This window comes from Equus przewalskii, chromosome 1 (assembly GCF_037783145.1).
Source record: "Equus przewalskii isolate Varuska chromosome 1, EquPr2, whole genome shotgun sequence".
Taxonomy (NCBI): domain Eukaryota; kingdom Metazoa; phylum Chordata; class Mammalia; order Perissodactyla; family Equidae; genus Equus; species Equus przewalskii.
Window position 1 is genome coordinate 130,961,841 of NC_091831.1, and position 18,697 is coordinate 130,980,537.

Consider the following 18,697-nt stretch of genomic DNA (forward strand, 5'->3'; position numbering starts at 1 on the left):
ACATCTAGATTCCCCCAAAGGAAGCTCTCTCTCCAAGCTTAGGCCTTGTTCACCAGACCAGTATGGAGAGCATTCTGGAATCACAGCATCCGTCGGAGGCTGACTTTCTCAGGGCCGTCCTACTTGACTTAATGATAGTCTGCAGCTATCTTTGATGTCGTAGTGTTGGAAATTCAGCTTGGGAGTCTTGGCGTTCTTTTGTATCAGCCCAATTATTTTTTATTTTTTTTGCTTTTGGAGTAAAGACATCAAGGAGATTGTCTAAAGAACTCCTTCCATGCGGGGAATGGGGCGTGATGAGGAATACATATACGGCAGCTCGTGGTTTAGGCAGGCTTGCTTTTTGCTGTGGCTTTTACATGCTAATGTTAAAAGGAATTCCAGGTAACAATTCCCTTGTGTTGGTGGAAGGACAGTTTTTTTCCTAACAGACATTTATGGCCCCAGCTGACACGTCATTATTACAGATTGTCTTATCACATTACATGCTGGGGCACGTTGACAGTGGCGTGGCTCTGTGGTTTCCTGGTGACTGTCTCGTCCACAGATCTGAGGCCCTGGAGGCCGGCTGGGGAGCCCTCTGCAGTGCCCACTGCCAGCTAAGAGGACAGGTTTCCCACGCTCTTGAAGGTGCTGGAGGACTCCAGGCTGTCCCAGGTAGTTTCTCTCCTAGGGCTCTTTTCCCTGAAGCTCAGTCAGAGGCTGGAAAAGAGTAGAAACAATTAGAGTGCAGAGGATTTATAATCTCCTAGCCTCGAATCATCTCCAGCAATGTTACCGAGCATTTGAGTTTGATTATGAACTTTAAGAAAGTGTGTGGAAGCAATTAGGAAGTTCCTAATCCGTGAACCGACCGTGATAGACAGAAACTCTTCTGGGGTACAAGGAAGGGTACCACTTAGTACAGGATCCTCAAGCCTGTGAAAGAGGCAGCGCACTGTTAAAAATACCTAGCTTACTTCGGGGGAGGATTTGGCTGAATACTGATGAAGTTTATGAAATATGAATGTAGTGAAGTTGCTGTACGTAAGTGGTAGGCGTGTGTGAAAGAAGTAAGAAGAAATAAAATTGTGGATAAATGACAGTCTGAAACTTGATGGAATTGTATACGTGACAAGAATGGTGACGTTTGGGTCTGTGCTTAATGGGGGAAAATAAACTGGCTTAAATTCTATATGTCAAGCTAGATGTGGGACTAAAAATTACAGAATATAAAATCATTTGACTTATTTTATAAGCAAAGAATGCTACCGAGGAGAAGCAGGCAGGTTGCAAAGAATCGAGGTGAAACAGAGTGGGGGAGAAAAATGAGGGACCAGCACTTGAATGTATGATGAGGTATGGTAATCACTGTTTTAAATAATCCAGACTATTAACTACTGTGCTGCTAGATAGAGAATTCGTTATAGCCAAACAAAAGGCATAAATATGAATTTTAGGTTGTGTGGGAGAAATCTTCTTGATCCCCAAAGCATAAATGCATGTACTCAGAAGCAAAGCTGCACACGAAGTAATTTTTTCTGTCTTATCCTGATTAATTGACAGCCAACTGTATGCCTCTTTCCTGAAGGTGACTTTACAATCTCCAGACACAGACATTTCTCTCAGAAGTGGAGTGAAGGAAGGAGAACCACAAGCTAAAGTGTGTTTCGCTGGGTGAAGTATTTTGGGGGAAAGATAAGACTGGTGAAATAGGGGAATGGAGTCGTGCCTACAGAGATTAAGAATGCCTGTTTGGGGCTGGGGAGTGGGGGCTGTGAATGAAGGAAGGGAATCTCTAGAGGGAGAGTCTTCTGTGCAAAAGAAAATGAAATTAGCATTGACTCTGAAGTGGCTGGGAATGCGACTTTCTAATTTTAAATTATCTTTAACAAGGGCAATGAAAAGAGGAAAAGTTGACACTTTGAGAAGTTATGATGAACTTGTCGAGAATGCCAGTTGACAAAGGCAGGTAAGGGAATACTTGGGAAAACAGAACAGGAACAGGTCTGAAGGGCACGATGTCTGCTTCCTAGGGTGTTAAAGGAATTGGCGGGTGTGTTTATTGACTCTTCCAATTAGTTTTAAAGAAACCTGAAGAAATGGACAAAGACGGAGGAAAGAAACCGGATGTGATTCTGCACTTCCAGAAGCAAAGAGGCTTATATCATCCTGTTTGATCGATGCCAGTCATGGGGAGGAGTGGCTGTATAGAAGTTAATGGAATTGCAACATACAAATCACAGAAGAAACAAGGGTATATTTAGCAAGTCTGAAAACTCTTCAATAAACTGCATTCCTTTTCATTTTCACTGTACAGTTATAAAACCAGCGGAGGGTCATAGGCCACTGTAACGATAAAGCATGTGCTGCCAGGAACGTGTGTGTGACGAGCATGTTATATCTGAAAGGACAGGGCAGCTGGGAGGGTGAACTGCCTGTAACTCTCAATTGTCCAGGTAATGAAGCATTGGGAAAGCAAAGGCAAATGAAATACTTTGATAATCAAAAATGATTCTTCTTTTAGTGATCATATTAGTCGACTGATGATGATAAATGTGAAATTGCCAGAGTTGTATTTTACCGTTTCTGGCACGCATGACCCACTTTGGAGGAGCAATTTCTGTAGACCAGACTGTTAACCCAGAAGATGTAGAACTTCACAGAGTGAAGGATGACGGTTGAAGATTAGTGAGGTTCTAGACTTTCTCAAGGCCCCACAGAGAATCAGTAGGAGAACTGATGCTACACAGAAAGGGTTCTAGAAAGTTCTAAAGCTCGCTTTCTAACCTTGAGCTACTATGTGGTGCTCGCTCATCATGCTGCCACTGGTCATGTTTTATTAGACTAAAGCCTGTTAGAGCCAAAAGGGATGTGATAAATCATCTAGTCTAGCCACCCCTGTCACCCTCCATGCGCCCCCTGCCATTTAAACTAATGTTCATGGACATCTAAGAATGTGTGTGAGGTCCCATTCCTAATAAGTAGCAAGGCTGTGACAAGAACACAGGTCTTCTACTTCCTTACCTAATATTCTTTCCACTTATATGCTGTGCCACGATGCTTGGAAGTTCCAGTAAGGTACAAAATCAAGTTCCTGTCCCCCAGGAAAACATGAGGATCTTACCATGTGTACACAAGTTAATCCAGCGTTAGGTAGTAGATATGTCTGAAAGTAAGCACGAGTTATTTTGGCTCTGCGTCAATAGTGGAACATATTGTATCAGTAACTGTTACTTTTTAAAATCCCACTGGGCTTTTTTATTATTAATTAAAAGTTAGCCAGTGAGCTTGTCTGTGTCAGTAAAGCCATCCTAAAGCATAGTGAAAATAGCGTCTGTGTCTCGTGCTCTGGTTTAGTAGAAATGAAAATACGGGATGTGGAGTCGAACATTTGTACTCATGCTTTGGGGATGATGGGTGGAGCTGGAGCAGCCAGGGGGCGCAGTGGGGGAGGATGTGTCTCAGCTGCAGTTTTCTTTCCTCCAGGCAGAGATTAAGGCTGTGTCCTTTACAGAGATGCTCAAGAGCAAGTCTGCGAATGGAATACAATGTAGCCAGTAAAAATCATGTTGCAGTAGAAAAATATATTTCTTGATGGGGAAAATGTTCGTGATCTATTGCTTAGTGAAAAGTAATAGCTTCCACAGTAGTGAGTGCAGAGTGGCATCATTCTTGTAAAAACTATTGTATGTGTGTGTGTGTCTGTGTGTATTAACATCGGCCCACATATACCTAAATGATGAAATGATAAAGTGGTCATCTCTGGATAGTGAGATTATTTGAGTTTCTTTTTTCTTTGTGCTCTTCTGTATTTTCCGAGTTTCCTGCATTATGCGTGTATTAATTTTGTAACTCGAAAAAAATAAATCTTATTTTTTGTTTTCAAAATGATGGTTTGTTGTGTTGTGAAACTGGAGATACTCTGAAGGAACTAATTCTGAACTTAGTATGTTACACAGAATTTCTTGATATTTCAGGATAGGCCAAGTTTACTGGCCCAGCGAACAGTACCTTTGACAGTCGCATTCAGCCAGGAAAACAAGGCTTGAATATGAAAAGGAGTGTCCTAATATTGGCATTTCTTGCCCCTGTAGGGCAATGTCTTTGAAGCATTTATTCTGTCACCTAGAATGAGAAAAGCATACTACATTGTGAGCCAGTGTGCGCACATGCACATACACACACACACAACACACACACACACACACACACACACGACATAAACTTTTCACATAAAATATTTATTCTTTATCTTCCATGCACTATTATTTTTGCTCTATTATTTACAGACGAAATACAAGTCATGAGCCACCAAATTGGTTTCATGATCCATTTATGGGCTGTTCTGTGCAGGTTGAAAAACCCTGTCCTGGGCATGAGGTAGGAGCAGCCTTTCTGCGGGCCAAGGCCTGGCTGTGGGAGGGAAGGAGGGCTGGGAGTGTTTCCGCAGTAACTGATGTTGATTCCAGGTGTTACTCATTATGATTTTAGGGAGGAGGCAGAGGAGGGAAAATAATTTAAATACTTATTATTTGTAATCCTACAGTATCTTTATGCCGCTTTTAGCACATGCTTGTTAGTATCCTATTACATTTAGACGTGCATTTACCTACACTGGCTTAGAAGGTAAATTCTGGGCTCCCCCTTTGCTTGGAGTTGATTTCACTGTGTCAAAGCACCATGGTGGCATTCTTTCATTCAACAAGTATTTGCTAAGCACCTTCTGTGTGCCAGGCACTGTGCTAGTCTCGGGGGGTAAAGCAGCGAACAAGGGAGGCTGGAGCCCTGCCTTCCTAGATCTTACATTCCAGTGGTGGCGACTCTCCATGTAGCCCACTGTCTGGGTCACCTTTGCCCAGCACTTCTGAGGGTTGTCCTCTACATGTGTCTGAAAGTTGGCCTTTCTCGCCTCTCTTCCTTATATGTGCCTTCACCCTCCCCTCCTCTTCTCCCCCACCCAGTCTTCCGTCTTATGTCCCAGTCTCTCTTTGCTGATTGACATCCTATGATCATTTTAGCTCTGGAGGAGACTCGCCCCCTCCCTCCTGTAGTTCTCCACTCTGTCTTTTAACAGTGTCAGTCATATGGGCCCTGCTCATTCAATAAACATGTAACCTCTTCCTTTGCGAAGTTCCTTGACGCTGTCTTACAGTGTTATTTCCTGGGTAGCAGTCTAGCCTCTCCAAGAAGGCCAGCACCGTGGTTTACCCTTTTTCCCCAGCACCGTGCCTTGCCCAAAGCAGGTGCTCGTTAACTGTGCAGATAGTCTGCCACGTGGCCCTGCAGAGCTGTTTGCTTTCTCAGTAGATCCAGCTCGGCACTTCCCGACTCTACAAGCACAGCTTCTGCTTGCTTACACTTCCAACTGGGCCTTGGGTTTGGACCCAGCTGCCCTTGTTTGTCCTACTTCTGTCTCTCTTGGATCCACCAATCTTCCCCTTGTTGGCGAGTTCAGGCCTGCGCCAGTCTTGAGCAACTCAGACTGAGGCTGGATGTGTTGGGAAATAGCATACATGGTTGTTACAAGCCTGCTGGGAGTGAGACAGACCTGGGCCAGAGGCCCAGGTGTGCTGTGTGCTAGCTGTGTGACCGTAGGTAAGTTCTTTAACTACTCAGTCTGTTTCTTTCATCACCTGAAAACAGGGCTGGCTGGCTGGTGATGCTGCCAGCTTCCCAAGGTGGCTGGGAGGGTCACCTGTGATAGTGCATGGCAGGATCCCTGGTGTGCATCAAGTGTGGCTCCAGTGACAGTGGTGATGATGGAGCACACACAGGAGCTGGGGGCCCTCTTGCCATCGTTCCCCTGAGTCCTCCTCCTCAGATCTTCAGGTCCCTTTGCTTGGAGCATTCCTCCTTGGTTTTGATTGGTTGCTCTGTGAAATAAGCAAGAGTCCCAGGACCTCTGAAGCCTTTCCTTTTACTGCTAGTTCTCTTTCCTGGACTAGATCCTGCCCCAGTCCCTCAGCTCAGCTGCCCTGGCTGGATCCTGCCGAGGGAGTTAAGTTCAACCCCATCAGCCACTCGTTGGGCTTCCCTGAGGTTACAACCCACACCTTCAGCTGAACCAGAGGTGGGCTCATGTCTGCCTGCTCCCTTTCCCCCAGCCTCACTATTCCTGGGGTACCCGCTAGCTGCCCCCTCCAGCCATTGAGGCCGGGGGTGCTCCCTCCTTCCCTCTGTGCTCCCGTGTTCTCTCACGCCTCATTTCTCAGCAGCCCATCATTCCTTGCCCTCCCTTCCCCTTTACTCACTTTCTCCTCCCTGCCAAAAAATCACATTGGAGAAGCTTGTCTGCAAGGGTTCCATTCAACTTGTTCTACATTAATGCTCCACTATGGTGACCCACTGCTGAGTCTTTTGCTTGTAATGTAATCTAATAATTTACATGCACTTTGCAAGCAGTACTCTCAGAGACTCACAACCTGCCTGAAATTGCTCTGCTGTTACAGTATTTGAGCTGATGAGAGAGCAGCGTGAGAAAGTAGTTATTGGTACCACGATGGTATTGGGTAAACCCAAGAAAATAATGTCAGCACACGGTGAGGGTGTGCTGGTGGATTATTGTATCTTTTTGTAGAGAATCAATTAAATTTGCTAAGGGTTTTTTATTGATTTTGGCTCGTAATTGGACTAGGATAGGTCAAAGGATGGTAGGGGTAGAAGTGTAGCAAGCTACAGGCAGCGAATCAAGAATGGAGTCATGTCTTTCTTGGATGCTGTGAAAATGTTTTCGTTTTGATATACTACATGACTTATTAATTGGCACTGTGATTAGGTTGTTTTATTTCTTCACTCAGACATGTTGGAAGCCGATTGTAATATGCAGTAGTAATGAAAACAGAGTAATGCTTTAATAATAGCACCATTTTAAAGTGAATTACACCATTAAATGTCTATTTTGTCTAATTTGTATTGTGATAGTGTGCGTGATACACACACATACGGACTTAGAGTGGTTGGTCTTTAAGAAAGAGACTCTAGCTGAGAAGTCCCAATCCTATAATATTGGACAGTCAGTGAATGAAAGTAAGCCATTGTTCAGTGAAAAAGTGAGTTTTTCTATATTTAAATATAAATATATATATATGTATACACAGACGCATACATGTGCAGATATGTATACTCACACATATTGTGCCAGTCAGACAGGTCAAGAAGAAGCTGTGTGACAGTGGCATAAAAAGTGCTTGCCTTGTGTTGCCTTTTAACACGTTTCTTAGCCTGCGTGGGGAAAGAGATCAGTTATGGCAGGCCAAGTCAATTGTAGTATCAAGGCCAGGGTTTGAAAACAAGGCTTTGTGCATTTGCTTCAACCTCTTCGTCCTCATTACCATGTCTGAAAACCTGTATTAATTGATATTTCTCAAGTTTAAGGAGAAACATTAAGGGCCCAGGAACTATGGTCATTTTATTTGGTCGTTTGTCTCTCAAGGAAGGACACTGGCCAAACAACTTCTTCCACAGTAGAAAGATAGAGGTGTCTTTTTATGCTTTAAGTCATAAGCTAACCCTAGAGCAGAGACAGGATCTGAGAAGGCAGCATCAAATTGTAAATTAAAAAGTCCAAGAATGGATTACACTCTGCTTTGGTCCCAGTGACTTTATCCCTTCACTCCCAGGGTGGCCGGCATTGGAGGGGGGTGGGTAGTTTGGCAGTAGATGTCCATAAGTTTCCAACCATCAGAGTAGTGCCTCCAGGGAGGGAGGTCCCGAAGGCTTACGTGGTTCATCTCCAGTCTGGATCGCTGCCTCCAAGACCTCGTCTCCATTTTTTCCTGCAGGGGCCATCTAGAAGGGATTTTACTGGGAGTTTCCATCTCATCCCTGCTCTCACTCCAGGATTTTGCTTCTCAACATTGTCACTACTACCACCTGGTAATAGGAACCTCAGATCTGGTCCAAAGAATTGAGATTTTATGCGATTTAGAATATATTTAACTTTCATATATGTCAGGCTTACTCGGATGACCAAAATATTGAAAGCAAGTTTGCTTCATAAACAACTGTGCACTCCCTGTATCTCAGATCAACAATGTTGATTTTAAACGTCGTGAGCGTTTGAAGAGAGAGTAAGCAGCATCAATGCCTGGCATCTGGATTAAGAATACAGTTAGTGGAGAAATGTTATTGCAAGCCTCAATGAAAAATATCAATATCATATTGTGCCTAATAAAATATTATAATGAAAATTACCATGGTGTTTGACAACATCCCTTTATTAATTGGTCTTTTCCATCATTATTTCTTCATAACAGACACACTCTGGTTTTATTGCTCATTAGTTAGAGTCCTTATTGAATTCACATTTTGCTGCTTCAGCTGTGTTTATCTTCTCATTGGTCTTAGTTCCTTGAGGGCAGCGTTGTAGATTGTCTTGTCTTCTGTCCCATATTTCTTTCTCTTACTTGGGCATTCAGTGAATGCCCTCAGGATGCTGGTGACAGTGCAGTTTAGAATCAATACATGAAAGACAGCCAGCTGAGAGAAAACTGGGATGAGGCAAGAAACTCTAATCTTCTTCAAAAGCTTCAGATGTTTAAAGGTGATGCACTATATTGCCTCCTTTCATTGATTCATCAAGTATTTATTGAGTACTTACTATGTGCCAGGTCCCATGTTGGTCAATGGAGGTGCAAAGTTGAGTTAAAGGAATTGATAGGCAGGAAAGACACATTAACTAGTAATTTCAAAAAAGGTGGAGAGTGCTATAACAGAGATACAAAATATATAGCACAGAGGAAGACAGAGAAGATACTTCATGAGGAGTCAGGGAAAGCTCACTGAGGTGGATACATTGCCTGGTTTCTGGAAAAATGGGGAGAGATTTGCCTAGAGGGCAAAAAGTGAGAGGAGATTCCAGGCCAAGGTACCTGAGGTGAACGTTGGTGGCACATTCAGGTGGGGTGAATGAGGTGTATAGAGTATGTTGGCAAAGACTAGGAGATGAAGTTGGAGAAAGGAGGCAGGGGCCCGGCTAAGCATTTTGGACCTTCTCCTATGGCTAAATTTTGAGCAGGTGAAAAATACCTGATTTCTTTTTGGTAGGGTGCTTAAGCATGAGGATGTTGAGGTTCAGGCTGGAGAACTGACCTGTAGATAAGGAGCCACGTTAGGAGATCTCTGTGATAATTCTGGAGAGACATACTGCAGGCTGGGACTCGAATGGGGTGAGGAGGTGGGCTCTGAAGTAGAATCCCCAGGAGGTGGAGTTGGAGGTTACGACAGGAGTCAGTCCAGAGTTGGGTGGAATTATTGGCTGGGACAGTTTCGGGGTGGGATGTGAAGAGGGAAGAAGGCGTGAGTTCTCTATGGATGGGCTGAGTTGGAGGTGCCAGGAAAGTGTGTGACGCACACCTGGAATGTGGGTCTGGCAGAAAGCATGTGACAGTATGTTACCTGGGGAATTTGGAATAAAAGTATTTTATCAAGGACCCGGAGCTCGGGAGGGACAGCTGGACTGGAGACGTGGAGCCCTAGCTCTGAGCAGCATATTTGACAAGGGATCGGAAGGTGAAATTTTATACCAGGTTATGTTCGTGGACTTTGAAGTGATAATAGGAGAAAATAAGCCTAGGATGCAAGTGGGTGTGATTGAGAAGGTACAGGAGATGGCTTGGTACAGTGACAGAGAAAAGTATCTGAAAAAACGGGCTATGGACCTGGAAATCCTTCCTTTACTAAAGGCATAGCAAAAGCAAGAATGTTTTTAAATCCAGAGGTTCTGATGCACTTTGCTGCTTCGGGTGGCATCTGAGTTTATCTGTTTTGATGGTGGTTTCTCCTTCCAACATGTCTAGCTGATGATTGAAGAGTTGCTGTCCCCCCCCCCCCCCCCTCGCCTTTTTAAACTTTCTACACAGCCTAGCATTGATTTATCCTGTCTCTAAAGGGAATCTGCCTCACACTTGGCAGAACCTCAAGGTTGGGAGAAATGGAATGAATAGTAGCTGTGGAGAGGTCTCCACAGTGCCCTGGGAGAAAGGCTTCGTGGGAGAGAAAGTTGAAAGAGGGTCTTGAGAAAGGGTGTGAGATCTTCAAAGGATGGGCCTGGCCATGGGAAACTAAATGGAATGATTTTTTTTTTTTTTAAGTTGACCAGGAAGAGAAAGAGAAATGCACAAGTGTTTGTTGGTGGGTGGATGATGATGTTGATTATTATAGTGGGATGGCTGTTCCGTGTGTTTATGACACTTAGTGTTTTCAAGGGGTTTGCACATATGCAGCAGCCTCTGGAGGTCCTGGGAAGAAGACAACAGTGTTTCAGCCCATGGAGGGACCAGAGAAGTGTTGTGTAATTAGGCAGACCTGTTGACTTAAAACAACTTGGACACTAATAGGCTGAACTTATCTTTAATGCCAGCAAGCATGACATGAGGGGGCTTTGCTTTCTGGAAGGGCCATCCCCTTGCCTTCTGAGGCACTAGCCGGGCTCCCTATTGTTTTCAAAGAGCTCTGACTAAATACTTTCCCTGTAGATATTCCACTAATATGTCATATGAATTATTTGTGTTATCTCTGTGCTGTGAAATTAGAGGCCTTCACCCACAGTGTGGTAAGCAGATTAAAACGAAAGCCTGTTTTTTATGGTGTGGGGGAAACCGGGCAAATATCAGGGAACCATTTTGTGAGTGTTTGATCTGACAGTGGGGAGGCCTTGGGACGCCAGTGTCTTCTAAAACCTGAAAGCTGAGCTCCGGCTGGAGTTTTCTTCAAAGAGGTTTATGTTTTATCCGTTGGCACTTCTGAGGGGGAAGGACAGTTTGGAGTGGGTGATGCTGTAATGACTCTTTTCTCGCTGCTATTTTCTTCTCCGGCTTTTTAACTTTGCAGAAAGCCCTTCCAGTTCTACTGGTCAGACCCCGTTCAGGACTTTGGTGGCCAAACAGTCCCCTTTTGTTAAGCGAGCGTCCTATTTTGGTTTCTCTTGAAAGGTGCCCTTCAAGACAGCAGAGCCTTTATTTGGGCTGTTTAGAATCGAGCCTTGAAGAAACCAAAACAGAAATCGTTCTAAACCCAGGCCAAGTGCCTCCTTTGCCCAGCAAGGCAAAGCTAACCCCGCACAAGATGAAATCTAACCAGCTGGTTACCTGAGAACCACCTTGGGGAGTTCTCCAGCTTGACTTCTCTTGCTTTGGCCACCATCCCGAGAGCCAGTGAAAGCTGTGGGTCATGGCCTTTCTGTGCAGAGATGCAGCAAAAGAGTTATGGCTCTTGGGGAAGTAGCATAGGTTGGGTTATGTTTTAAAATGTCCTGTGTCAGCTCGCAAAATGCTAAGGATCTGTAAGGACCCTAAGTGGAAATGGGTCAGAGAAGATATTTATGACCATAAGCCTAGTTGTCTTAGAGTGGTGCAATTTTTCTTCTTTATCACTCAAGCTTTCGATAAGTTCATTTTATTCAATTTATCTATCCCTTTTGTTTTTTAAGAAAAAGGTATCCATAGCTTTAGCCTACCTCACCTACTTCTGCTATTTCTGGTTCTGCCTTTTTCTGTCACACATTAGGTAAACTGAGTCATTTGAGAAAATTAGGTCATATATGGGATTTGATAATTTAGAGGCTGTGCAATTTGAGGTTATTTTTTTCTGTTATGATGGATTTGGGGTTAACCCCTGTGATTTGAAACAGGATCTTTATTCTTTTGTACCCAGAGATCCTCTGGTTTAGGGCTCAGGCAGGCTCATTGCACAAGTGCTGCCTTCAGTTTTGGAATTTTTCCTTCCTTCCTTTGGTATCACCTGGGTCATTCAGGTGGAATAGGGAAAGAGTATTGGGTTTTGTTAGAGAAAGAAAGACTGGCTAGACAAGTTTGGTCCCTAGGGGTAGTTTGGAGCCTTCTTGAGTGTGAGGTCATCGGTCTGAGCTTCCACACTTAACTGGTCAGGAAAGCTCTGCCCCTGCTCCTTAACTGCATGTTTCCCCCTGTGTTTCCAGAGGAGGAGACAGCTGCCTCTTGGGGAGCCTGCAGCATCCTGGGAGCATGCATCCCAACTGGCCCCTGTGTATACAGGCCACTGAAAAGTGAAGTGGTTTGGAGATAGGCATCATTTTAAGGCTAAAGTCACACATTTTAGAAAGTTAAGGACTGGTTCTGTGACAGGGAAGTTGAGCTAAATGTGCAGTTCTATTTTAATTTTCATTTGATGCCAAGGCGAAAGCATTGGGAGATAGGCTATAAATGTATAAGTAAGTCACTGCAAGAATAGCCCCTTGCAAAATGCAGATTTAGGGAGGCTAAATATTTTCTCACATACTTTAATGCACGTGAATAACCAACCCCTGATCGAGTTCCTGAGAAAGGGATGTTGTATAATCACTTAACCTTGGTCACTGTAAAGACTTGGACAGAGGGCTGCATAACTGTAAAGTGAGTATCTGGTTGTCTCACCGCGGGCTGCAATAACAGAATACTGTAGACTGGGTGGGTGGCTTCAACCGCAGACACTTGAATTGTCTCACAGTTCTGGAGGTTGGGAAGTCCAGACCCAGGTGCCAGCAATTTGGTTCTTGGTGAGGGCCCTTCTCTTGGCTTGTAGATGACCATCTTTTTATTGTATCCTCACATGGTGGAGAGAGGAAGTCCAAATGTCTCTTGGTCTTAGAAGAGCACTAATGCCCTCATGGGGACCCCCACCCTCATGAGCTCATCTAACAAGTGACCTCTCAAAGACCTCTACCTCCTAATGTCATCACACTGAGGATTAGGGCTTCAACATAAGAATTGGGGGTGGGGGACATATACATACAGTCCCTGACATTGGTCGATGCTTAAAACTAATAATTTTCAGGGTGGTCGATTTGTTTCCAAAAAGTTGTTTAAAATTCTTAAGCTCCTCATTTGTTTGTTTAAACAGAGTCCTGTTTTTCTCTGTATGTTTTATCTTATGCATGTTTGTGTCGCATCATATTCCGGCACTGTTTGAAAGCTACAGTAGTAAAGCCCAAGATAATTAAGGCTATGGTATCATTGTTTTAAATTAGTGTGTGTGATTTTTTTGTTTTTCTAATTCAACAGCAAGTTCCTTCGTATTCTGCATAATTGGATCACATTTTAATTTTGTGGCAAATAAAGATCTATTTTACATTTCTATTAGAAAGACAAGCCCCTGTGGCTAGTCTGAATTAGGATGTTTGCTGTTGGTTGTACTGAAGCTGCGAGCCGTTTAGAGTTGATTCAGCTTCTAAACCTCATTTATGAATCTTTAGGGTAAGGAAAGAATCTTCAATCCAAAGATTATCCATAGCTGTAGATTTCATGTAAAAATAAATATTGAGACGACAAGAACATGAAATATACAAACACTAATGTGATCAGAGAGTAACTCAATCACGGGTCATCCAGTGTGGTATATACTCCAAAAACATATTGATCTTTGACTCAGGCCCATCTGTTTGTGAATATATTTTGTTATATGTATGGTTAATGCCATGGGACTTTGCATGAAGGTAAATAATGAAGATAAACTGTGAAGAGTGTGTACTGGGCAAGTAATCAAGAGGCCTGGGTTCTGATCCCAGCTCAAACCATTCGTTATGTAAGTAGCTTTGAGCCCCGCCCCGCCCCCCCACCTCCAGGTGAGTTCCAGCTGTAGCTCTGACAGGCACTGAGCTGCAAGTTCCTGCTGTCTCTGACGTTCTCTGACCTTATGACTGAGACCCAACTTTTTAAAAGATCCGGCAAAGAATATGCTTTCCTTATTCTTTCTACCTTTTTCAAAAAATTGAGGCATAGTTTACATATCATAAAATTCACCCTTCTTAAGTGTGTAAGTCAGCGATTTTTAGTAGATTTATAAAGTTGTATAAGCACCACTACAATCTAGTTGTGGAATATTTCTGTCACCCCAAAAAGGTCCCTCATGCCCATTTGCTATTACTACCCCTTCCTACTCCCAGTCTAGAAAAGTCCTTAATCTACTTCCTGCCTCTGGAGATTTGCCTTTTCTGGTCCTTTCAGTTAAATGGAATCATACGATATGTGGTCTTTTGTGTCTGGCTTCTTTCGCTTAGCATGTTTCGGAGGGTCGTCTACCTTGTATCAAGTATCAGTACCTTGATCCTTTTTATTGCTGAGTAATAGTCCTTTGTAGGGATGTACCACATTTTGTTTATCCATTCTTCCTTTTCTGTCCTGTGGAGGGATTCTCACTGCAGGCTGCTCCGTATGGGGAAATAACAGGTCTCTTTCAGAAAAATGCAAAGCCTCTATCTCAGCCCTTCCTTTGAGGAAGAGGCTAGAGTTTTGTATTTGAAACCACTTAAAACCTTCCAAGTCAGTGGGCTGAGCTGGCTGGGTCACTGAAAATGTGATTAAACAGCTATGTAGTAACTACCAGTAAATGTGAAAGCACTAGGTGTAGATCCTTTTTTGTGATACGCAATTAATATAAATGTAAGGTTTCCGCATTAAGGAACCTGACTCAAAAGCTTTCCCAATGACAGCCCCCTTGTTGTTTTACATTCATTTTACACATTGGGTGATGAAATACTTGGATGCAAGAGTTAAGGACACTGGCTGTTACTCTGACTTAGTAATGTCACTGAACATTTTTCTCTGGAAGTCGTCAGAATTATTATGAACAACAACAAACCCAGAGAGGGAAATGTTTGCAGACAAATTCATGCTCTGCTTTTCAGCTGTGAATCACAAAGACCGCTAAATGTAATTGCAAAGAAAAGGTAGATAGAATGAGAAGAGGACTGAGTTAAGTGTTCGGGCTGTTGATTTCTTTAAAGAGATGCCACAGGCTAGATAACTCTAGTGCATTGACTATTTAGTGTTCTCTTTGTGTCGTGAGTGAAGATGGGGTGTGCATTTCCATTTGGTAAGCTTCTAGTTAGTGGAGGGTAGCAGCTCAGTATTCTGAGTTCTCCTCAAATGGGCCTCCAGTTGAGAGTTTAGCTCTGGAAATGTGGTTAATCTGCAGTATGTTTCCAACTTCAGCTGCTCCTGGGTCCATTCAATTTTCTGGAATCCACTCTTGGCTGGCATGTCATGTGGGATGAAGGAGAAAGGGTATTCCCTTTGCTTTTCTCATCTCCACGTGGTAGATGTGTTTTGTAACCATGCTCTATTCTAAATTTCAGAAAGGTTGGACCCACGTATAGTGCATGTATATACATGTGTCTACGTATACACACACACGTATATTTCTCCAACCTCATAATAGGGCTAGGCCCATGAAAGCCAGCAGCTTGACTCAGTTTTATTTAGCATGCTAATTATAAACAGCATCAGTAACATCTTTTGGAATTTAGATGTTAGAGTGTTTACTATTCCCAGTGGTGGAAGTGATGTTTAGAGCATCGCACCCTGCCTCTTGGGTCCTGGGAAAGCTTTGTCTTGGTTGAATCCATTTGGTAGTTGCTGTAGAGAAAGATAAAGCAGGACTTTCTTTAGCAAAGCCTCAGACCCTTCCTTGTGCAGAGCCCGAGGTATGGTAGCTATGGGCAGAGAAGGCTGCCCAGGGCAGTGTGCTTCCAGGCCTTCCTAAGGAGGAGCAAGCTGCATCCAAGCATGGTCACATCCTGATTCTTCTCTCCCCTTGCTTTAAAGAAGGAAAATTTTCCTTCTCTCATCAGGAGGGACCCAATTAGGAAGCAAAGGTCTTGTCTGTTTGATGGTGAGGTAGGGGAGTGAAAGCCGGGGCCTCTCTTGTGTGGACCTACGTCACAGTATTATCAGAGTTGATCATTACTAGGATTATTGCTGTACGAGTCTCTTAAGTTGTGAGATCCTTGAGGACAGGAATGCAGGGGAATGCCTTGTGTCTTCCAGGGATCCCAGTACAGGGCTTTGCATACAGCAGGCACTCAACTTTGTTTTGTGAATAAGTAGATGGTGAATACTTTCTGTACAGCAAACAATATTTGTGAGTATGTTAGTATTCACAGTAGTGCCTGATAGTATTGCTGGGTGCCTAAGATAGAGGAGTACAAGACAGAGGCCCTGGCCCTTTCCCTCCTTCCCTCCCTCCCTCCCCTGCTCCCTCCCTTCCTTTCACAACCATGTATTCAGTTCTTATGCTTGCCAGGCACTGCATTAGGGGCTGAAGTTACAAAAACAAAATAAAATATCCTCTGTATCCTCAGTGAGTTTGCAAGAATGGTTATCCTGGAGTTTGCTATGTGATTTGATAGGAGTTCATAATAGTTACAAGCTCTTACTCATTGATCACTTACTCCAGTGCTCCAGTCACTGGGCACCCTGAGCTCAGTCCTTACAATTCTCTTTACACCCCTAGGAGACAAGAATTATGATCCCCATGTTGCAGATGAGAAGACTGAGGCCTGGAAGAGGTGATTAGTCAGAGGCCAGGGCCTTCCACCACCCCATCTACAGCTCCCTCCCCTTCCCCTGACTGATCCCTGTGTCGAGATCATAGCCCTGGGGTCCCTTTCCGTCTCTGTTTATGCTCCTCTCCATTTGTGGCGGCAGGAGGTTGCAGTCCAGGCCAACAGAGCTCCTTGGAGTTGTGCAGCGTGCAGCCAAGTCAGCTGACCACAGCTGCCCCTAGAGAGAGTTTTTTAACTTTCTCTTGCCCTCTGGCTGTTCCTGTGGCAGCTTCTTCATCCTTCCGTTGCAGGTTTTCCTTTCATTCCTTAGGTATCCCCTTGCCCTTCCTAGGCCTGAGATGGTCCTGCCAGAGAACTCCTTGAGATTTAACTCTCTTCCTCACTGTTTTGGCTGACTTCCGGCTGAATGGACAAAGTGAAACTCCAGTCTTGCTGGAGGAATTCCTGCGTACAATTCTGACAAGTAACTTTAACCGATGGTTGAGAGCCACCTGTGATTGTGGCTTGGCAGATGTGTGTGCTGGGGACTCTGAATATTAAAGATGTGGCGTGTACACCCGGCAGGGCCCATGAACTCAAGGACGATGCATCCTCAGAGACTGGGCTGGTCCTCCAGTGCTTTATAGCCCTAACAGGAGCTGCCAGCAGAGAAGCTGCTGAACTTGGCGTTGGCTGGGGCATGGTTTTATTCCGCCAGGCTCTTGTGGGCTTGCTGCCCCTTTCTGGAAGCTGTCCACGTAAGGAAGGTCATAATTATTATCCTGGACCCTTCTCTGGTTTGCTGCTTTTGCAAGAAGGGGGAAAAACTCAAACTTCATAAAAGTTAGTAAGCCTTGCCTGGGCCCACATGTGACACGTTGATATTTCAGGGCTGGGTTTGGCCCAGTGTGGGGCAAACAACATGAGAACAGCCACGGTGCCGACCGGCACGTTGAAGTTTTTAGATTGAAAAGTCTGAACAGAATGTTCAGCTGGAGCTGGGGACATATTCCTTTCTTATTTTATCTGTGCCATAAGCCTTGGGGCTGACTGGAAAACACACCCACTGCAGGATTTGGGGAGCCAGGATTTTATGTTTATGTCTTAGACCTGCTCATGCACATCTCCCTCCCTCCCTCCTTCGTGGCTTCCTCCCTTCTTCTCTCTCAAGCTCTTTGGGGTGGAAATCTGAAAGCTGCTCATCGTATTACTGGTGAGGAAGTATTTTTTCTCCTTATAGAACAGTGCTAACTTCTCTGACATTGACACTAGGACCCGAGTGATTTTTGCAAATGCAAATCTAATGTATCTCTTCCTCGCTTAAAACCTTTCATTGAATTCCTATCGCTCTTAGAATAAAATCCAAACCCTTTAACATAGCCTAAATCGGCCCCTGTCTAGCTTTCCAGCCTCCTGTTTCCCCTATGCTCCCTCTCACCCCATCCTCCCCATCCTTACATGCATACTCTGTTCTCTAGCTGGACTAAACTTTGGTGCTCAGACATGCTGTGGTTGCTCATCTCCATGTGCTTTCCCTTACACCTGTGTTCTAGCCACCCCAGCGATTTATCCACTCAGCCACTCATTCAGTAAGTGTTTATAGAGCTCCTCCTGGGTGCTAGGTACCGTTCTGAATTTTAGAGATACAATAGTGCACAAACATACAGGCTCCTGCTCTCACGGAGTTTACAGCGCTCACTTGCTCATCCCGTCATCTGACAGCTCTCGGCTTGGATTTGCTTCTTCCTGGAAGCTTTCCCTGACTCTCTCCTCTGGGTTAGACATCTTTCCTTTGCCTTCCAGAGCACCTGTATTTCCGCCACCACAGCACTTAGGACTCACCTGAACCCGGGGTTCTGAGCTTTGTGAGAGCAGGGAAATTCCTTGAGCAGGCTGGTACATAGTAGGTGCCCAGTAAAAACCTGTTGAAGAAATGAATGAAGGATGCATTTAACGCGGAAGACCTTAGAAGAAAAATGTGTTTTCTCTGCAGTCATTTCAAACAAAACTCATTCTCCACATTATCAACAGCTTGGCAGTGGCCTTTGACCAATAGGAGGCACCGACTGCGCGGATGATAAGTTCGCTGTCAGTCAAATCGTTGCTCCTTTATAGATCATTTGTGTTCCTGGTTGCTTTTAAGATTTTCTTTTTCTTTAGAGTGCTGCAGGGCACTGTGATATGTTTAGGCATGGATTCGTGTGTCCATTCTGCTCAGGATTTGGTGTGCTTATTCTTTCTGGTAACTGATGCTTTCCTTTCATTTTGGAAGATTCTCAGACATTGTCTCTTTTCCCAATCCCTCTTTCTGAAACTGCTTTTGGATGTATGAGATCTTCTCATTTTATCCTCTGTTTCTCTTCTCTTTCATATCTTTTATCTCTGTTTCTCTCTCTTCAACATTCTGGGTGATTCCCTTGGTTCTTTCTTCAAGGTGAC

General features: G+C 44.1%; 1 protein-coding gene and 1 long non-coding RNA gene across 3 annotated transcripts in view; both read left to right on the forward strand.

The window, feature by feature from the left end:
• RORA (RAR related orphan receptor A) overlaps positions 1-18,697 on the forward strand; it is a 688,440-nt gene that overhangs the window by 6,460 nt on the left and 663,283 nt on the right. The gene's annotated exons all lie outside the window — the stretch shown is intronic.
• On the forward strand, positions 521-3,870 carry LOC103546752 (uncharacterized). 2 transcript variants are annotated; one of them, XR_011528006.1, is made up of 4 exons: positions 521-657; positions 1,571-1,642; positions 1,876-1,951; positions 2,062-3,870. It is a non-coding gene; the product is annotated as an uncharacterized lncRNA (long non-coding RNA). The 2 variants fall into 2 exon arrangements; XR_011528007.1 differs by having other exon boundaries at positions 526-657; positions 1,546-1,642.